At 41.5% G+C, this 21,580-nt stretch overlaps 1 non-coding gene across 1 annotated transcript; it reads left to right on the top strand.

The window, feature by feature from the left end:
• Window positions 1–17,363: 17,363 nt before the first annotated feature.
• Window positions 17,364–17,501, top strand: LOC114815864. Its single transcript, XR_003763665.1, has one exon. It is a non-coding gene; the product is annotated as a small nucleolar RNA SNORA7 (small nucleolar RNA).
• The last annotated feature ends 4,079 nt before the right edge of the window (window positions 17,502–21,580 follow it).

The raw sequence follows: 21,580 nt of genomic DNA, 5'->3' as shown, positions 1-21,580 counted from the left end.
ACACCTGAGCAGGTAGGAAGGAGGATAACATGTTACAGTATGACCTAGTGGAAAGAGCAAGGACCTGGGAGTCAGATGACCTGGGTTCTAATACGAGCTCTGATACTTGGGTCCTGTGTGACCTGGGGCAAATCACTTAACTTTTCTGTGCTTCGGGTACCTCATCTGTAAAAATGGGGATTCAATCTTCTGCCTTACTACTTAGCCTATGATCGTCATATGGGACAGGGATTGTGTCCAACCTACTTATCTTGTATTTACTCCAATGCTTAGGGCTTAATAAGAATCATTAAAAAATTATATTGCATAAATCATTTATATCCCAAGGGACCACAGCATGGTGTCAATGCTTTTTTTTTAACATTTGTTACACACTTATGTGCCAAGCAGAGTACTAAACACTGGGATAGATTCAAGATATCAGGTTGGACATAGTCTGTATCCCACAAGGAGCTCACAGTCTTAATCCTCATTTTACAGATAAGAGAACTAAGGCATAGAGAGGTGAGAAGTTTCTGTTTGATGCTGAGATGGATTTAAGAAAGAAAGACATACAGATATATGGCAGTCACCCAAATTTCTTGAACAAAATATGACTCCCAAGATATAGGAAAGCTTTTCTTTATTGTCTATTAAACTGAAATGGGACACAGGCTCAATCTTGACTTCCCTCTCATGTTACCACGCTTGCAGATGTAGTGTTGAGTTCCGTCCTCTATCTTTTCCCCCCTCTTGCTTAAACTAACTCCCATCATCCCATCTCATAATTGCATTTCACATGCTGATTTCATCCTTGGCACTAGCTAGATTGGGTGCAACAGAGAGGAGGATAATAGAGTGAGGTTTTGAGGATAATCTCTGCCTTGGTTAACACCACCTTTTCTGACCGGCACTGAGGTTGGAAGTTCTGTGACGGTGATTCTTTCCACCCCAACAGAAGTCCACAAACCCCTCTAGGTTGTGGGCTGCCATCCCTTGTATGTCAATCAATGGTATTTTACTGGGTGCTTACTGGAGGTGGAAGGAATAAATTGTACCAGTAGAATGCAGCACTCTTACTTACCATCTCATGGGATTAAGATTCATGATGCTTTTGTGCACCGTGTACATAAGTAAGTTGGACCCAGAAACTAAGGAGAGAGGATTACAGTACAACAGTGTAGATCTACTGGCCTGGAGTCACCATGATCATCATCAGCAATAGGAACAACATGTGCAGGTCTAAAGCAGTATACAGGACTTAGATTTGAAATTCCAGACAGCTACAAACATATCAACTTAAATTTAAAGTGGCACTACTAACAGCACATCTATAATTACATCTCATTTTATTAGTTGCAAAGGGTAATTGCAACCAGAAATTCCTGATGCAAATTTTCTGAAGGGAGATAATGTACATGGTGCTTAGAGAAAACAATGTGGTAGTGAAGCTTCGATGATGCTAAACTGATTTTCTAGCACTCATCACTAATTAAGTTCCATCTGGGTTGTAGGAAAATAGGGCAAGGAGAACTGCCAAAGTGTGCTTATGTGGGTTCTAATATGTTTTAATCAAACTCTCGTGCTCTCTGCCTCTCCTAGCCCATAAGGCTGCCTGCCTCACTGTTCCCTCTTTGTCATCTAACCCCTCACTTATCTCACTGGGTCTTTTTCTCTCTCTGTCTCTGCTTGTCTCCTTCTCTGCTCTTTCTCTCACTGCTTCTTGTCTCTCTCTGTCTCACCCCACCTCTCCAGTTGAGTCACTCTCACTGGTTGATCTCTGTATGCCTTGACTCCTTGGTCTCTGTATCCCTTCTGTCTTTCTGGTTCTTTCCCTTTTTTATTTCTCTTTTTCACTTTCACTCTCCTTAAGTTTCTCAAGCAAAGTAAAATGACATGGGTAAACAAAAGGCAGTCAGTGACATTCTCAGAGTTTGATTTTTACACAGCTGGTTTTGGTATAGCTGAAGCTTATGCCAGGCCGCAGCAAGTACCAACGGCAAACTGACAATAATAAAATGTTATTACCCTTATGAGAGAAACTACCAGAGACTAGGGACTATTTAAGTGCTGGTTGGTTTTTTTTGTTATTTTTTTTTTACATTTAAATCTTATGTGGATCACTTAATGCTCTGCTGAAGTTTCAAGAGGGTGAATCTTACAACAGAAGCATGGCACACATGCCTCTGTGCCTGTAAGACTATGTGCAAAATGCCCTGTTCATAATTTCTGTGCTAGAAGTTTGCTGAGAGTATTGAGTATTTTTTCTTAGTCAAGAAGCAGCCAGAGTTAGTCATTCATTATCTGAGAGGAGCTTGAAGAGGGAAATTTCAGTCAAGAGGTTTTCACTCATGGAAGTCTTTTTAGATCAATCTTATGGGCTTAATTTTTCTGTTCTATTAAAAATGGGTTTTAGCTAAAATTATGATTTGGGTATTCTTAGCAGTTAAGATGGTGGAATTGCTGAAGGTTAGCTATTTTATAAATTGATCATTGTTTTAGAAACTGTATCTGTAAAGCAGTGCCTAGCATTGAGTAAGTATTTAGCAAAATCCAAAAAAAGAGCAATTCCTAAAAAATTATGATTTCTGTGTGAATCCTTTTCATGTCCCTACTGTGCAGAGAGTCTAGGCATAGCTCAATATCATCTATTAACTGACAGGAAGAGAATGGTAGAGGGGAATAGGAGAGGCAGAGCTCACTGTCTGACCTTAATTCCTGTTCCTGTATGACCTTTCATTTCTTCAGTCCTCCCAAACTTTTCCATTCCCCAGTATGTGTGTAGGTGTAAATTGCAGTACTTTCACTAGCAAGTGCCTCTGTTAACAGTGTGTGTAAAGAGTCCGAACTCTCTCCTGTTAGTCCTAGAGAAGGATATGACTTTAAGGACTGTATCTTAATTTCCTCATTTGTAAAATGGGGATTCAATCAATCATTTAATGAGCACTAACTATCTACAGAGCACTGTACTAAGTGCTCGGGGGAGTACAGTATTACGGAGTTGGTAGACACGTTCCCTGCCCACAACAAGTTTACAGTCTAGCTGATTGTAAATGCCTGTTCTTTCTCTTCCTTAGACTGCGAGCCCCATGTGGGCCAAGGACTGTCCCAGATTTGATTGTATTGCTTTAATGCCTATTCTTAGCATGGCTGTAGTGAGGGTTTAACAATTATTATTGCTAAGGGCTAATTGTGAATATAAGGTGAAACTGGTTTGCCGATTCAAATCTTATTGGACCTATTTGAATTCTGATGTGTAGAATTAAGCCCAAATCCCTGCACAAATTGCTTTTCTCTAGGCTTTTGGAAGTAATTGTTTTTAACTAACTAGTGCTTATTCCAGATCACAAGGGAAGGAGGACAGTGTGAGTTGGCCAAGGAGGCATTTATCTGATGGATCCTCTTGGGTGGTATGAGCTTCTTGTCTTCTGATGGATGTTCAGGATTTTTTGTGACCCCCGACTGACCTTGAAGGATCGACAATAACACGGACAATAATAGGGATGGTTAGAGGAGGGAAAGAAGCAAACTAGAGTGTTTTGTCCTCCTTAAAAACAGCTTATTTGGCATGACTTTCTGGCCACGGTTCGGATCAGTACCTAATTTATGCCGACCCTGTTAAATGAATTTTCTTTGACTTTTCGAGACCTTTAAAGTAAGCAAACAGTACAAAGTACCAAGGACGACTAAGTACTTTAGTTTTACTGTAAACAAAATCATTTCCTTTATGGAAAACCAGCACATTCTTTTATTGGGCCTTTTAGACTACGGGATAAGTTTAGAAAGCGGGGTTCTAAGACAGCAAGATACCCCTCTACGCCAAAAGACATAAACAGAGCTCTTCTACTGTGCTTGACGTACCATTTTTAAGCTTTTGACTGGTATTAGTTAAAATGATCTACATGTGGCACTAAAAGTAGTGTGGGTAGTACAGAATAATGTCTGATAATAAATACAATGAACAGACTATATAACTGGGCAGTAATGAGCTGTGTTAAATTGGTGAAATCAGTTATGCACATTTTTCAGGCCATTAACATGAGCTGCCAACAGCACATACCTTACAGCCTTTGATTTCACACCTGCACAGCCTCTGTTTTCTTACTGGGAAACCAGAGGAAAGTTCAAACTATTTTTGTCTCAGAAAAATGAAGGACTATTTTTGGTTTCAACGTTTGAAACACTGCAGGTAGCAGAAAAAAGAATGCTTCTCCCCTCTCCTCTTCCTGGTCCCCAGTATACTTTTGTACCATGAAAACCTTGACCCCTTAAAGAGGCACTGGTTCTTTGCCTTCAGGATGGCTTTCATCTTCTGCTTTTGGCTCCGCCACTGAGCAAGCCTCCCTGGGCCAGAGGATACTTTGAAGTCCCAGACACAGCAATAAGACAGGGAGCAGTCAGCTCTGCCTTGCCCCAGGGGCTACAACAGTTCTATGTCTTTTATTCCCATCCCCGGCTTGGAGTTGAGCATCCTGGCCTGTGAAGGTGTCAGGAGTCTAGGATGCCCCAGGAAAGCTAGACTGATAAACTGCCTCTACTACCAGGGCTGTTCCTAGGAAGAGGGCAAGGCAGGAAGTGAGAGAAAACAGGTGTTTTGAGGGTGTTTTGAGGAAAACACAGTGTTGAGGATGTGTGTGTGTATGTATGTCCACTCTCTGAGTTGACAGGCTGACTTTCATTGGTAATACAGTACCCACAAGTCCCTACCTAATCAGTCAATCATCGGTATTTATTTATTGGTATTTATTGGAACACCCTCCCTCTTCATATCTGACAGATATTTTCATATCTCACCTTTAAAGCCTTATTGAGGGCACATCCTCTCCAAGAGCCCTTCCATGACTAGGCCCTCATCTCCTTTTCTCCCACTCCCTTCTGCATCACCCTTACACTTTCTTCACCTCTCCCTCAGCCCCACAGCACTTATGTACATATTTGTAATTTATTGATTTATATTAATACCTGTCTCCCTCCCTAGAGTATAAGCTCACTTGGTGTAGGGAATGGGTCTATCAACTCTGTTGTATTGTACTCTCCCAAGCACTTAATACAGTATTCTGCACTCAGTAAGCTCTCAATAAATGCAATTTATTGTTTGAGCACTTACTAGGGGAAGAACACTGTAGGTACTAAGGGCTTGGGAGAGTACAATGCAGTAGAGTTTGGTAGACAACCCTGCCCACTAAGCACTTACAGTCTAGCGTGTGGAAAGAAATAGGGTTTAACTGATGAGTAAATAAGTGCTGTGGGATGAGTACCCAAGTGCCTAGGAGTGAGGACTCATATGCTTGAGTGATGCAACAGAGGGAAAATAGGCTGGAGAGTTAATGGGACTTCCTGGAGATGTGTTTTGATCAAGGCTTTGAAGATAGGGGAGAGAGATCCTCTCTTGTTGTTGCCTTATTCCGTGTCTGTTTTCCTGCTTCTCGTCACACTCTTCCCGAACCCTCTGTTCCAAGACAGTCACCTTGTTCTGATCGTTGCATTCCAGACTGATCTGACTGCTGCTTCCTTTCTCCCAGCTGTCCACTGACTGCTATGCCACAGCACTTGAGGTTTTTCTTTCATCCTGTCTTTAATTTCATCTGTCCTCTTTTAAATGTTTAGAGTTCCTCACTGCAGCTCACTTCAGAGCAGTTCTCTGGGCATCCAGCTTTCCTCTGTTTTCTTCACTTTCCATCTCCAGTGAAGGTGTGATGTGACGAGCCTCAGTTTGTGGCTGGTGGAGTAATTGCATTTCAGGATCTCATTGTTTGCCATCTTGTCTTCCTTGCTTGTCACCGGTGGAAGTAAGATGAAGAGGAACAGAGCGGGTCATCAGTTGAAGGCTGAGTGGTGCTGCTGCCTTCTGGTTTGAATTACATTTTAGGACCTTTTTACTTTTTGAGAAGCAGCATGGTCCAGTGAATAGAGCACAGGCCTTGGAGTCAGAAGGACCTGGGTCCTATCCCAGCTCTGCCACTTGTCTGCTGTTGTGAACTTAGTCAAGTCACTTAACTTCTCTGTGCCTCAGGTACCTCATCTGTTAAATGGGGATTAAAACTGTGAGTCCCATGTGGTACTGGGACTGTGTACCTCATTCACTCTAATCTATCCCAGTGCTTAGTATAGTGACTGGTGCACACTAAGTACTTAACAAATAGCATTAATAAATAAAAAAAGACCCCCATCTGAGCCTCTGCCCGGGGACTCCACAGCAGCAAGGGAGTTGTGCTGCCCCCTGCTATGTGCCTGGCATTGTGCTGGCCCTCCACCCAAGGCAATGGCATGGGCTTGAACTGCCCTGTGCCAATCAGCCCCACCAGTGTCCGGGCCTCCCGGGGTGGCTAGTCTGGCCGTCTGGACCCTCCTTTTTATGGTATTTGTTAAGTGCTTGGTATATGCCAGGCACTGTACTAAGTGCTGGGGTAGATTCAAGCTAATCAGGTTACTCCTGCACTGAGCATACAGTACGCGCCCAATAAGTACGAATGATTGACTGATATTTGCAGGTTGACAAATAAGAGATGGCACCCGAAGATTTAGTCCCATTGTTGCCAATGGGACTCTGGAAATCAATTGTTCAGTGGTCTGAATCGACACTTATTGTACGTAGAGCGCATACTGTGTGGTTGGGTAGTTGCAAAAACATTCATTCATTCAGTTGTATTTATTGAGAGCTTACTGTGTGCAAAACACTGTACTAAGCCCTTAGGAGAGTACAATACAACAAACAGACACATTCCCTGCCCACAACGAGCTCACAGTCTTGAGTTGGTATCAATCATATTTAATGAATGCTTACTGTGTGCAGAGCACTATATTAAGCGCTAAGGGGAGCACAGTATAATAGAGTTGGTAGGCATGTTCCCTGCCCACAAGAAGCTTATAGTCTAGAAACAATCTTCTGAAAGACATTCTGAGACTGGACTGTGTCTAGTTAAATAATTGCTGACCCTGTGTAACTCCATCATATTTCCCTGGGCTCTTCCAGAGCACAGACCCCAAAGAAGTGTCCAGGATTCTCCTCTATTTGTCCTCCAAGACTGTTTCTAAGCCAGAGTCACTTATTTTGGAACCGGGTAAGAGCCGCAGAAATTTTCCCCTCTCAGATATAAAGTCTTGGAGCTCAGCTTTCATCAGTCTTTCCTCTCTTTGGGAATGGCCTTATTCCTAGGGAAATGATAGCTATTTTCTTAAAGAGAAATAACTTTTAGTTCTGATGCCACATAACCGAATGTTTAGATAGCCTCTTTGTTTCCTTTTGGCTCCTTTTTAGCTAACTTCTAGTCATCTGAGAACAAATTTTAATCACCATATATAATAAAATTACAGCAATAGTGATTCTTTTTGATAGTATGGCATTTCTCTGCGAATGTCATAGCTAGTAAATACTAAATGCCAAGTTTCTCATAAGAAACAGATTTTTAAACCGATCCCTAAGGAATGCATTACATATTTCATGCACAGATAATAAAGGGGTAAAGTAAACAATTATCTAGGGAAATACATGTATCCTGTTATAAATAAGATTCTCTGACATCCTAAAACAAATTTCCAAGTTACTTGATTTCATTTCAAAAATGCGTCTTTAGGAGACAGCATTTAAGCCACATTTCAACTGTTCATGTTAATTAACCTGAGAGTGAAATTTAGTATCTATTATTTATGCATTACTAAAATAACACTTAGAGAGCTCTCGCTTCGTAAATCTTTTTTAAATCATAGCATATATAAGAGAATGAAGCCAAGTCCTACAACGTAGTCAAATCTCTAGATTTGTCTGTTTCTCAAGGCATCGCATGATGAAGATCCTGGGACTGACTCAAATCCCGAAACGTTTATTTTAATCAGTTTGCAAAATCTTGCCAGCAGTATGGTAAAAGCAGTGCTTTTTTCCATCCAGGAATTTTTCAGATTGGTGTTTGAGAAACGTTTGCATTCAGTAACCCGATCATTATCCCCAAAGACCATCTGACGGTTCTTGTGTTTTTATTTTATTCCACTAAGATTTTCTTGGAGAGACAGCCAGGTGTATGGCTTGCTTGATCGGACTACTAGTGTATTTACATGTGTGCAGTCTGCTATTGGACAGTGTTAAAGTTAAAAATGTTATTACTGCTTTCCTGATTTTTCTCTTCTGTATTCTTCTCCCAAACCCACCTGTTATCACTAATTCCCATCCTCTATCTCAGAGGTGGGAGAGTGGCTCAGAGCCAAAGGTGAGGTCAGGGAGATGGCAAGAACTCTTTGCCAGTTTGAGGCCTCAGTTGACGCCAAACTGAGGCCTCACTTTGGAGCATCCTGTGTTAAACTCTTTTCCTTGCATTTAATTAGAAATATCTAAGGGTGCTAAACATTTTCCGACCTTCCTTTCCTGCATGGATGGCTTTTGCATTTCTTAAACACTTCATGCTAGGCACTGGGGTAGATGAAACAAATAGTTCCTGTTTACTGGAGGCAGAATTCCCAGCTCCTCCAGCTTGGTCCCATCTCAAAGTTCAATCAATCAGTGCTATTTATCGATTGCTTATTGTGTGTGCAGAGCGCTGTAGTAAGTTCAATACAATAACGTTGACAGGTATGTTCCCTGCCCACATCTGAGCTTACAGTCTAAAGGGGGAGGTGGGCATTAATACAAATAAATCGTGCCTATTTACATAAGTGCTGGGGGCCTGAATACCAACTATCCAATGATCACAGAACAGAAGAGACAGGGAGTTGGGGAAAGAGATCTTAATCTTGAGGGTTTCCTGGAAATGTGCTCAGATTAGAGAGTTTCTATGATTTCCATCTAGGCAATGATATCCCCGGGGTTCTTACTGGTTGGGAAAAGCTTACTGGGAAGAGTCTACCAACTCTTTTGTGATATAGTCTCTCAAACACTTAGCAACAGTGCTCTGAACATGGTAAGTGCTCAGTAATACCATTGATTGATTGATTAAAAAGCTGGACTGTTTCTGTCCCTGGCTTAACTCTGTCATGGAGATGTCGACCTCATGGTGTCGATTCTATGAGGGAAGTTTCTCTCGGTGGTCACTTCAGAGCCTGCTTCCTTGTGATCAGTGACTCCTCAGTGTAAGATGGATGTCATTCCACACAAACAGGGCCAGATTTAAGAATCTCTCTGGGCACGGAGAGTTTTGACTACCCCTAGATTGCTCTGCTATGTAAAACTGGATTAACTGTAGATACCTGTCCTGCACAAAAAGCTGAGGGTTGGGGTCCCCAACTCACCTAGTAGTATTGTTATTTACAGTCCTCTAGATGGTAAACTCATTATGGACAGGGAGTGTGTCTGTTTTGTTGTTATATTACTCTCCCAAGCACTTAGTACAGTGCTCTGCACACAGTGAGTGCTCAATAAATATGATTGATTGACTGCCCAAGGACTTACTGTGCAGGGTACTTTACTAAATGAGGGAAAGGCTAACAGAGTAGGTATTAGACATAGTCACTGGGCTCTCAAGCTGCTCTCAATCTAAATATTAAAGAGAGGACTGACAACAGTGCATAAAGAGAGCTAAAGCAATAAAAGCATTAGCATAGCACCCTTGTTATGTTGTGTTATGTCGTGGAAGAATGCACAACATAAAGTCACAGGGCAGTGCTGGAGACTCATCTCCACCCTGGTCAATCCACAAGGTAGCTCAGGATTGAGGTGGGTACCCTGTCCCAGAATCTGCTTCTGTGCATGCCTTTCAGGGACCATGTGGGTCTTGAGGCTGGGATTAGAACCCAGATCCTTCTGACTCCCAGGCCTATGATCTAACCACTAGGTCAGGCTGCTTCTCTAATCTTCCCATAGATTGCATGCACCCCAATGTTATGTGCTTATGGTCCCTCAAAACCATAATCCAGCCCTATTAGCAACACTAGAAGCTCAGCACCTGGTAACCCCTCCCTGGTTTATGAGTATTCTGACTCTGAACTCAGGATTCCATGTTCATTCTATATATTTGACCAATTCTCAAGTAAAGAGCATCAGTAGAATCTGGATAATTAAATTTGCAAATAATCCCAAACTTTTAGGAAGACTTTAAAGCTTCCTTTTTTCAACCAAAACTTTTAAGAGAATTAATGCAAGTAAAAATAAATCTATCACATTTATTGAGCTCTTACTAAGTATTTGGGAGAGTATGGTATAATAGAGTTAAAAGACATATTCTCTGCCTCCAACGATCTTACTGTTCAAAAAAATCCCATTTGAATTTCGTCTCCTTCTATTTTTCCTTGCCTGCTTATTAGAGTGCTGATGAGTTCTAAAATTTCAGCATAGGAGGAGCAAGGGCTTGGATAGTATACAAACTGTATAATAAGAACTTAATAATTGGGGAGTTCTCTCTATTCAGCAGTATTAGAATGGACTGTTGATGGTGTTGATGTTTTTTTTATTTTGGCTAGGTTTTTTAGATTAGTATTTCAGGCCAGCTGGAGTTCACTGTGGAAAATCAGAGAACAGTGAAACTCTGAAAATTGCCCTCTGGGTCTGCTTGCAAGTGTCACGGCACAGGAACAAGTTGGTGGTTTGAGAGGTTTTGCAGAGGAAGCAAGCAGTGCAGGGCCAGAATTTAACAAGGGATTATGGGTGAAAATAATAACTTGCTGACAGATTCACAGGTTGTCGAAGGATGAGAGGAAGCAGGCATGTCCTTAGCCAGATACTGTTACCCCTTGAGTTTCTGACCAGCTTCTCTAAGCACGGACTGCCTGCTTTTTACAAAAATGACAGCGAGTCTGAAATCCGTCTATGGTCAAAATGGACAAGGGCACATATCCAAGTGCTCCTTTCACACAAGAGTAGACATTAAATGATGAAGGGACTTATTTGGGTTTCTGGAATAAGCATGGTTTTCAGCAACCCCAGAGTTTCATTCCAACGTTGGGGTTTTCAACCAGTCAAGCTAAAAAACTTGAATTGGTATTGATAAAATAGATTGCACCTGATTGGTTTTTGATAACAGTTAGATCTAGTTGAATCCCACTCCTCAAGGGCCTCATTCACTTATGTTTTCACTCTTTTCTTAACTTGGGCCCATTTCAGGATTGTTGGGTTGGAACAAGTCGCTGCAGGCAAGAGCAAGAAGGCAGGTAACCAAGAGAACTTGCCAATGGCAAATCCCTTGTAATTTTCTTAAAGAAGATATGGGAGTGACAATAAGCAGAGGCATCCAGAACACCCCTGGGGAAACAGCAAGTGCTGCTGCCACCGATCCAGGTTGAATTATTTTCTTCAGCACCGAGCCTGCCTCTGCTATGGCTCAGGGCCAAGGGTGACACATCTGACTGGTGACTCTGTAGCAGAATGGGGACTGGGTAGACTCCTGATTTGGGAGATTCCCATTGTTTTGTGTGCAGAGGGGTGGACTTGGCCCTGATGTGTGCCAGCCCCCCTGAAGCCCCAGAGCAGAGCATTGTGCCAAACAGCCAGTGGACCATAGGCCACGCCATCTGCTCCCACAACTAGCCTGCTATGTTTCTTGGAGGAAGCACATGGGGTGTGAGGCAGCTCAGGAGTGCAGAATGGTTTTTCCATCATCAATCAATCATATTTATTGAGTGCTTACTGTGTGCAGACCCTGTACCAAGCACTTAGGGGAGCACAGTATAATAGAATTGGTATACATGTCCCCTGCTCTCAACAAGCTTACAGTCTGGAGGATCAGATAAGTCATGCTTACCCCAGCTTTTCCAGGTCTGTCAACCAGAAGGATGTGGCCACTGTCCTGAAGATCTGTGACCTTCCGCCCCAACCCAAGCCCCTCCAAATCATACCATCCCACCTACGCACCACACCCCTTCTTCCATCTCCTGCAGTGACTGCTTGCCAGACTGGTAAAATAAAATTTTTACTTTGACTCCTGAGAAGATACCAAGGCCTCTGGCATCAGGGTCCTACTTCTGCCCTCTCTTTAAATGAGGGGAAGTGGAAGGAGATGGTGGGCAGCGAATCATAAGCCTTCCTCTGGTGGTGACAGGATATTTGTTTTCCTTGAGTTTAGGCTTTGGGCTGAACATTATGGTCCAATTACCTTAAAATCTTAAAAATAGAATCTAGTGCCTGGAAACTTCAGACTCTGCTTTCTCTGTTTTAGGTAGGCCCAGAGTTATCAGTTATCCTAACCAAAATGGTGGAGGTCTGGTCAGGTCCTCCAAAAGAATTCCTAGTAAGACTTTGGAAAAGCTTACTTCTAAGTCACCTGATTGTATGAATGTGTGATATCTGCTTCAGGAATGAGAAGAGAGGCTCAGATATGGAATTTCGAGTTTGACTCCTAGAGGATGGAAAATACATCTGAACAGCTAGAACCTTTCTAGAAAATCAATCAATTAATGGTATTTACTGAGCAGTTACTATGTGGACAGTACTCTTCTAAGCCCTTGGAAGAATATAATACAACAGTTGGTAGACCGTGTTACCTGCCCAGAAGGAACTTACGGTCTAGAGGAAATGGCATGAACTTTTCCACTTTTTTAGAGAACTGCTCACTGTGACTTCTGGATTTAAACCAGTCAACCAAATTCAGGGTCTTTCTCTCTCTATCTGCTTTGATGATGCTTCTCAGTCATAAACTAAAAAGTCAGTATTGTGAGGAAGGCATGCCATCAAGGTTGACTGGGAAAGGTTGTACTTTTTCACTCTGTGTCTGTTTACACTTTAGTGAATTTACTTCTACAACACATGATTCAAGATCAGTGATTCTCTGTGTATTCTAGAGACGATAGTGCTAGTGAGTTCAGGCTCTTAAGCCATTCTGCAGTCAGAATTAACCACTTGGATGAGGGCAGAAGAAAAGAATGTGATGAGGGAAACCAGTCTTATTTTTTGAACTTTTAAGAGGCTGTCACACAAATAAACAGAAGATTAAAACACATACACACACACAGAAATGTGACTATACCTTCATTATATGTCATTGAATTCACTGAAAGAAGAAGAAATACAGTAGCCATTCATTCCTGACTCATTGGCCAGCAGCATTTTGCTCAAAAGTGCCTATACGTCATAATCCTTTGATCTCGTGACTGTCATTTAGGAAAAACTTTCAGTTTTCCAAAACAGAAGGCAAATGTAATTTTCTTTGTTTCTTAGAGCAGAGGTAGGGATGAGTTGAATTATTTATAGAGATATTGCAAAACACCACATGGGACTTGGAGCAGCAGCCCAAGGAAGCAAATGGCAATTTTTGCAACCTGCTGACAACTATATAGGCAACTTGATATCCCCATTAGACTAAAAGCCAAGGATTGCAACCTGGGAAAAAAAAGGATCCTCACAAGTAGGATCATGGTGGGTGAATGAAGCATCTTGTGCCTTTGCAAGCATTGGGATATTAGAAGCCTGTGATATGCAACCAGAGCACTTTCTTTGAAGTTTACAGGCTTGTAAATGTGTTACTGAGGGTTTAATAAATTCTGTTTAATCATGATGACCAAAACTTGCCCGTGTTACTGCAATCTTCAGGATCCTAACTGCTGGTTCATCCTGGGATGTAGTCATTTTAGTCAATACTAAAATCTTGTAGAGAAGTTAGGCAATATGAGCAAGATTGTATTTCTTATACTATTACAAATGACTTCCACAGAGCCCCTTGTTTGCTAACTATGGGCCTGATTTTAGTAGATTAGCAGATTCTCCCATTTCACTTTATCCAACTGAGTGCCTGTCTCTGTCATTCATCATCAATTACAAGACACACCTCTGGAAACATGGCTGGATCTCCGTAACAAAGAGGAACCTCAAAGACATTTGCCAATTTTGCGTTTATTTTCTCCTCTTCACCCATTATCACTGTTGGGCATATCTTATATGGTGTAACTTTCCTCGGGGCCTTTAAGAAGCTTGCCCTTGGTTGACTTGTCAGTAGACCTTTCATTTTGATGCCAACTATATTTATGTTGAATGCAATAATAATAATGGTATGAGGCACTTTATGTCCAAGGTACACAAGAATTAGATAATTATAGTCCTTGTCTTAGGGGTCTCAGTCTAAAGAGAACAGACGTTTTATCCTTGTTCTACAGATGAGGAAAATGAGGCCTAGTGAAGTGCTCTGCCCAAGATCGTAGCAGGTGTGCAGCAAAGCTGGGACTTGAACCTTGGTTTCCTGACTCCCTCCTAGTCCTTGCTGTTTCCACTAGGAGATGTCATAGGTCTGGAGTAATTCTGAAACCAAGCATCAATAGCCTATCCATGTGATATTTTTATCTAAAGATCTCAATTGGTCTTATTTATTGAGGGCTTACTATGGGCAGAGCACTGTACTAAGCATTTGAGAGAGCAAAGCACAATAATATAACAGACATATTCCCTGCCCACCTCTCAACTTCCTTATCAAGGAGGGTCAGAGCAAATATTGTCTTCTGATTTCTGTAGTGGCTGGAGGAAAAAAAAAAAGCAATTTGACCCATCATGAGAGCAAGGGTCAAAGCAATTCTGCCAAGGTACTGGCTAACCGTGTGTCCGTTATGATCACTTTCAGTTCCTAATATGGAAACACTAGAGAACCAACATTATAGAGAATTTGACATCGAGCATCTTCCAAAAAATCAGAACTCGTATTTTTGGCAGATTTTTTGATTCTTAAAAAAAACCCCAAAACTTTCCAACTTAGCATCTGGACATAAAAATGAGAAGCCTAATTAGAACAAGATTTCTTACAAGTAGGAGAAGTATTTCTTGTTTACTTTAGGGTCCTGTATTTTCAAACTTGAGAGTTTCATGTAAATCATTTGAAAAAGAACCGACATACAATGGGCTAAAAGTTGAACTGTAATGTAACTATTTAGTCCCTAAATTTGAGGAGGAAAAAAAAAATTGATGCATTACTGTGTGGGGGGTATATGTTTGTGTGTGTGTATGACTCAGACTTTCTCTGCTTGCAGACTTTGTTACAGTAACTGCACTGTCTGCTGTCAGCAGTTTTTGTGGATGTGCCTACACAGTCCTTTAGCCATTTAGACTTGACTTTCTGCCCCATAACCTTGTGGTTGGAACTGACTAACTCAGGAATTAGGCTGAAGAATATTTTGGTATGAAAAGCCCACTTCTTAAAGTAGGATATTGTCTTGTTCGCACAGATAAATGATTCTGGATTGCCAGTCCCAGGAAAACTGATATGATTGCCTTTGATGCCCATAATACTCCTATAGTAGTTGTCCATACTTGAGAAAATCATTTTCCCTAGTTAGTAGCCTTAACAACCTCCACCAGCAAATGAATCTCTGTCTGAGAAGAGGGGCCATAAACTGAGAGAGGGGACTAATTAGTTCTATTTCCAATCCTATCACAGACTCTGACCTCTCTTTGGTTTGGTTTTCCAATCTGTAAAATTGAGATAGTAATGTAGGAAGTACTGAAATAAGATGTTTCCTAAGAGCTTCTAAATACCAAGTATCATATTTGGCTGTAGGAGGTTCACCCAGAAAAAGGATGTTCTTGAGGTATTAGAAGAGAGAGTAGTGGGATAAGTTGTCAAACTGTACATCTTGCTATTGGTTTCTCATAAAGAAGTTCAAAATATTTTGGTCTCCTGCATCTCCTAGAGTCACTAAAGTAGCTTGCTGTTTAGACTTTGCAGTATTTCCAAGGCATTCCCCCTTTAAAATAAGTATTCCATTCATCTCTCAGCATCTCTTATATATAAGGAAAACTCACCATTCTTGCACATCTCCTCCAGTAAGTTCATGAAACATCATTACAATATTTTTTCAACTCAATTAATATGGTGTTCAATGGGATCTGTAGAAAAGCCTGTGTTAGTTTCCATAAGTTGTACTCACTTCAAAAAACAATTTAATTTATGTCAACATACCCTATCTTTCTGCTATTATGTAATTGTGCAGTCTCTGACTTCTACAATTTTACAATAGATAGGGAATAAAATTGAACTTTTACTTTAAAAGAGAGAGGTATTTTAAGATGAAGGTAAATAAAAATGAACCTTTTCAGATGAGGGCATTAAATATTATGTGGAACATTAATTTATTCAGGGAAAACATGGAAAAGGTAAGCCTCCATTGAGATGACAAGTCAGAACAAAGCCCTGTTGTACAGAAACTGTTTATATACCCTCGACATTTTCAAGGCATCATTCAGCTCAGTATTACATCACAGTTGATTTACATTTTCTGTTTAGTATCATTTCTTTGACTGAGGCTGCCAGGAGAAGGAATGGAGAATTCTTTCCAGATTTGCAGTTTTCGAACTGCAGGAATACCCAGTGTACCCGTGAAGTACACTTTGAGGGGAATAACAGCTTTAAGGTTCCTATCTTGTTCATCATTTATCATCATTATATGTTATCTGTTAACAGAAAACAATATCCCAGAATTCCGTAAGGAGTTATTCCATATTGAAATATTGGATTCTCTAAGAAGAAAAAGGCAGGACAATAAAGAGCAATAGGAAAGGGGGGCGCTGGTTAAACAGAAGGTTTTTAGAGCCAATTCATGGTTGGCATCATCTCCTTTAGCAGTGAGATTGTTTGACATTGAGTTCAGAGCCTGTGACTGGAGGTGGTGTCCATCTGTCACTGTGATTAATGGGAAAGGTGTGAGGTAGTAATGGTTAATAATTAGTTAATAACTTATCTAAAGTATAAGGCACATGCTAATGTGCATATGAAATTGGGGAATGGAGTAGGATAAAATCAGTAAGAATCAGGGAACCTGATTCTACTCATGGTTCAACTGGGGAGAAATTTATTTTGTAGCTGGAGAAGGTATCTCAGAGTCATCTTAGCTCCCAGGCCAATTGTCTTTTTGATTTGAGGCTGCTACCTGTTTACTACAACTGAATATCAGAAGAGATAAGCTCCCTGAGGTACTCCTAACATTTCAATGGTAATGCTCAGGATCATGGGAGTTGATTGGATTATATAGGTGGAAGCCCCCTCTCCCCCGCCAAGGGATTTAGGATGCTAGTTAAAAACAAAATCAGGTGAGGATAGTAGTAATAGGAATAATCTTTTTTCTCAAGCCTGGCAGGTTATTTAAAATATAATAAATAAGTAGCCCCAAGAGTGCATGGTGTATTTGTTGACTTCATGGGGCTACTGTATGACCTTAGTAATTTTATCATTCATGCTTTGATGGCAGGGAATGTGTCTACCAACTCTGTGGTATTGTCTTCTCCCAAGCGCTTAGTACAGTGCTCTGCACACATTAAGTGCTCAAAAAATATGATTGATCACACTTAGTACAGTGCTCTGCACATAGTAAGTTCTCAAAAAATATGATTGATCAATGAGGTTTTGGAGCAGCACAATGAGACAATTCTCCCTACCTTGTGGCCCAAATGAAGCTGCAGGGGGCTGCTAGGACTTAGCCTCAAGTGATCAGGTAAATCTGATTAATTAAATCAGTGGAATTTATTGAGTATTTATAGTGTGCCGAGCACTCTTCCCCTCTCAGGGTTGCACCTGGAGAATTTCCACTACTCTACCAGTCTCGACTATGGGAGGAAGAGTCAAGCAGAGGCTTACCCATTCCATTCCTAGCTTGGGCAGTGGCTAGTGAGTGGAAGGTACCCTGCTACAAGTCAAAACTCACTCATGCTGGACAGTAGTGGCATCGGAGAGAGTCGAGGGCAGAGACTCGAGTTTACTGTGCGGAAGGCTACAGTGGTAAACCACTTTCAGATTTTTACCAACAAAACCCTATGGTTACACTACCAGAACGACTGCAGATGGAGAGCGGGGTGTTCTGGGAGAGATGTGTCTGTGGTGTCGCTATGGGTCAGAAATGACTCGACGGCATAAGACAAGAGCACTTTACAAAATGCTTGGGAAAATTCGATACTATAGAGTTGGTAGACATATTCTAACCCACAAGGAGCTCATAATCTAGAGGCGGAGACAGATATTAAAATAAAAAAAAATACAGATAGGTACATAAGTGCTATGGGGCTGAGAGGGGATGAATATCAAGGGCTTTAAGGGTACAGATCCCAAATACACAGGTGATGCAGAAAGGAGAGGAAGTAAAGGAAAAATGGGCTTAATCAGGGAAGTCCTTTTGGAGGAGTTGTGATTTTTAATAAGGCTTTGAAGGTAGTGAGAATGGTGGTCTGTGATATATGCACAGTGAGGGAGTTCCAAGCCGGAAAGAAGGTGTGGGCAAAGGGTCAGCTGTGAGATAGGTAAGATCGAGGGACATTGAGTAAATTGGGCATTAAAGAAGTGAAGTCGCGCAGACTGGGTTGTCAGGAAATCAGCGAGGTAAGGTAGAAGAATTGAGCTGCTGGAGTGCTTTCAAGTCAAGGCTAAGGAGTTTCTGTTTGACGTAGAGGTAGATGGGCAACAACCATTGGGCGTACTTGAGGAATGGGGAAACACGGACTGAATGGGTTTGTAGAAGCCTAACAAAACAGTCTTCAGCTTTGACTCAGCAGATTGCCACCAGCAGGAGAAAAACATGAATGGAAAAAGTCCCCAAATGATTAAGGATGGGTATGGGTATCAGCAGAGCTAAGGCAACATTGAATAATAATAATAATGGAACTTGTTAAGTGCTTACTATGTGCTAAGGACTCTTCTAAGCGCTGGGGTAGACACAAGTTAATCAGGTTGTACACAGTCCTTGTCCCACATGGGGCTCACATTTTTAATCCCCATTTTACAGATGAGGTAACTGAGGCCCAGAGAAGTAAAGTGACTTACCCAAGGTCACACAGCAGATACATGGCAGAGCAGGGATTAGAACGAGGTCCTTTTGACTCTAAGGCCCATGGTCTATCCACTAAGCCACTCTGCTTCTCTAATAGTGTCTTATACTAAATGATGCATTCCTAGGAAAGACTCCCATATTATTAACAAAGGTGAAGGTTGCATGTGCCACTTTCGCTTTCTTGAACTTGCGTGTAGAATGTAGATGTGAAAGAACCTACATTAAAATAATGATTAGAATAATAGTGGTATTTAAGCGCTTACTGTATACTTCACTATAGTAAAGTGCTGAGGTAGAGACAAGATAATCAGGTGCCACATGAGGCTAACAATCTAAGTAGAAGGGAGAACAGGCATTGAATCCTCATTTTGCAGATGAGGGAACTGAGGCTCAGAGATGTAAAGTGACTTGCCCAAGAGCACCAGCAGGTGACAGAGTTCATTCATTCATGTGATTGTACTTGAGTGCTTTTATGTGCAAAATAGTTTACTTAGTGCTTTGGAGAGTATAATATAGCAATAAACTGACATATTCCCTGCCCACAGCTGGGATTAGAACCCAGGGCCTCTGAGTTCAAGTCTGTGCTCTTTCCACTAGGCCACACTGCTTACACTCTCAGACAGAGGTCTCCCAAGGAATGTGTAGAAAAGGAACTGGCAAAATGTACTGGACATAATAGGTATTTCAGATTTTAACCCAAGTAGATCTGAATGTATGTGGTGTCTGACTTCCTTGAAGCAAGAGATTTCTGGCTGTAGTACTCAAGGATGTAAAAGAGAAGCTTTGTACAAAATAGATGGACTTTTTTTAATGTGTTCTGCAATTCCAAATGAATGGCCTGGGACCTTAGAGATCAGGGGAAATTCTAGTTTAGTGTACCATATTATTCTCCGAAGCATAGTGAATGAGGAAATAGGGCTTCAGTGGAAACGGGGCATTAATCTGAGTTTAGTGGGGAGAGAAAAAGACGGAACGGAGATAGGCAAAAAGGGCCTGATGTGTGTGTGTGTGAGAGAGAGAGAGATTGGTGTGATGGTTACGTGGGAGCAGAACTGGAAGAATGTCACTGTGAGAGTGAAACACAGGGGATGAGCTTCCCCCCGCCCCACACCCACCCATCTCTCGTCCCCCCTTCCCTTGCCCCTGGTGGTTGGCCTTGATTTCTGAAGTCAACATTTATGATCCCGGGTTGTGCAGTGAGGGTTGAGTGCAAATAATCTCTGAAGTAAAGACTGGACGCTGGGTTAAGCTGGCTGATTCATTCATTCAGTCATATTTATTGAGCGCTTACTGTGTGCAGAACACTGTACTAAGTGCTTGGAAAGTACAATTCAGCAACAGAGAAAATCCTTGCCCAACAGTGGGTTCACCATCTAGAAGGGGGGAGAACGACATCAAAACAAGTAAATGGGCATCAACAGCATCACTATAAATAAATAGAATTCAGATATATAAACATCATTAATAAAATAAATAGAATAATAATTATGTCCATATATACACAGAAATGCTGTGATGCAGGGAGGGGAGTAGAGCAGAGGGGGCGAGTTGGGTGATGGGGAGGGGAGGAGGAGCAGAGGAAAAGTGGCGCTTAGTCTGGAAAGGCTTCCTGGAGGAGGTGAGCTTTCAGTAGGGCTTTGAAGGGGGTGAAGTGCTGTGAAGTGCTAACTGCAACTTCAGGCCATGGCTTCAGCTGTTATCACTGCTCCTGCCTTACCTCACTAATCTACTACAACCCAGCCTGCACATTTTGGTCCCCTAATACCAACCTACTCATTGTACCTCAAGCTCATCTATCTTGCTGCTGATTCCTTGCCTATGTCCTCCCTCTGTCTTGGAACTCCCACTCCCTTTATATCTAAGAGACCGCCACTCTCCCACCCTCAAAATTACATTACATTACATTTCTTCCAAGAGACCTTCCCTGACTAAGCCCTCCTTTCTCCAATTCACCCTCCTTTCTGCATCACCTGTGCAGTCAGATCTGTACCCCTTAAACCCTTGATATCACTCACCTTCAGCCCTGCAGCACTTATGTCCATATCCTTATTCTCTCCCACTTCCCCTATCTTTAATTTATTTTTAATGTGTGTCTCCCTCTGTAGACTATAAACTCCTTGTGGGCAGAGATTGTATCTACCTACTATATTGTATTGCATTTTCCCATGTGCTTAGTGTAGTGCTCTGCATTCAGCCCACAATAAATACCATTAATTGATTTTACTGACTACAAAAAGCACTCTGAAGTGAAAATAGCAACAATGTTAGTCTAATGGATGGGAACACATAAGGACAATAATTCACTGGCAAAACCAGGAATAAAACCTTGAATCTTTGAATCTGACAAAAACCTTGGCCTTGTGGAGAGAACACAGGCCTGGGAATCAAGGAAATTGAGTATTCATCCTAGCTTTGCCTCTTGGTTGCAGTGTGGACTTGGCCAAGTCACCCAGCTTATCTGGTCCTCAGTTTCCCCATTTTTAAAATGGGGATGAAATACTTGTTCTTCCTCCTCCTTAGATTGTGATTCCCATGGTATTCATGAGAAACAGTTGGACTGTTCCCAACTTGATTATCTTGTATCTATCTACCCTAGTGCTTAGAACAGTGTTTGATACTTGGTAAGTGATTAACAGACATCACAATTAATCAACTGCCAACCTGCTGCTATATATTAAAATATGACTTTTCACATGACTTTTTTCTAACCTAGTAAGGCTAATGTTGTAAGCATCTTACTTGACAGGATTGAATTTATTAAACTGGAGAGTCTCAGGATTTCAGGGGCAGGTACACCTTACTGCTGAAGTGGGTATGTTAGGGCACAGTGCTAGAATGAATGAATGAATCAATCAATAGCATTACTGAGTGCTTACTGTGTGCAGAGCACTGTACTAAGTGCTTGGGAGAGTACAGTTCAACAAAGTTGGTAGACATATTTTCTCCCCTTATT

The sequence above is a fragment of the Ornithorhynchus anatinus genome, chromosome 12 (genome assembly GCF_004115215.2).
Source record: "Ornithorhynchus anatinus isolate Pmale09 chromosome 12, mOrnAna1.pri.v4, whole genome shotgun sequence".
Classification (NCBI taxonomy): domain Eukaryota; kingdom Metazoa; phylum Chordata; class Mammalia; order Monotremata; family Ornithorhynchidae; genus Ornithorhynchus; species Ornithorhynchus anatinus.
The sequence above is the reverse complement of the archived record's forward strand: the minus strand, read 5'-3'. Positions and strand labels throughout refer to the sequence as shown.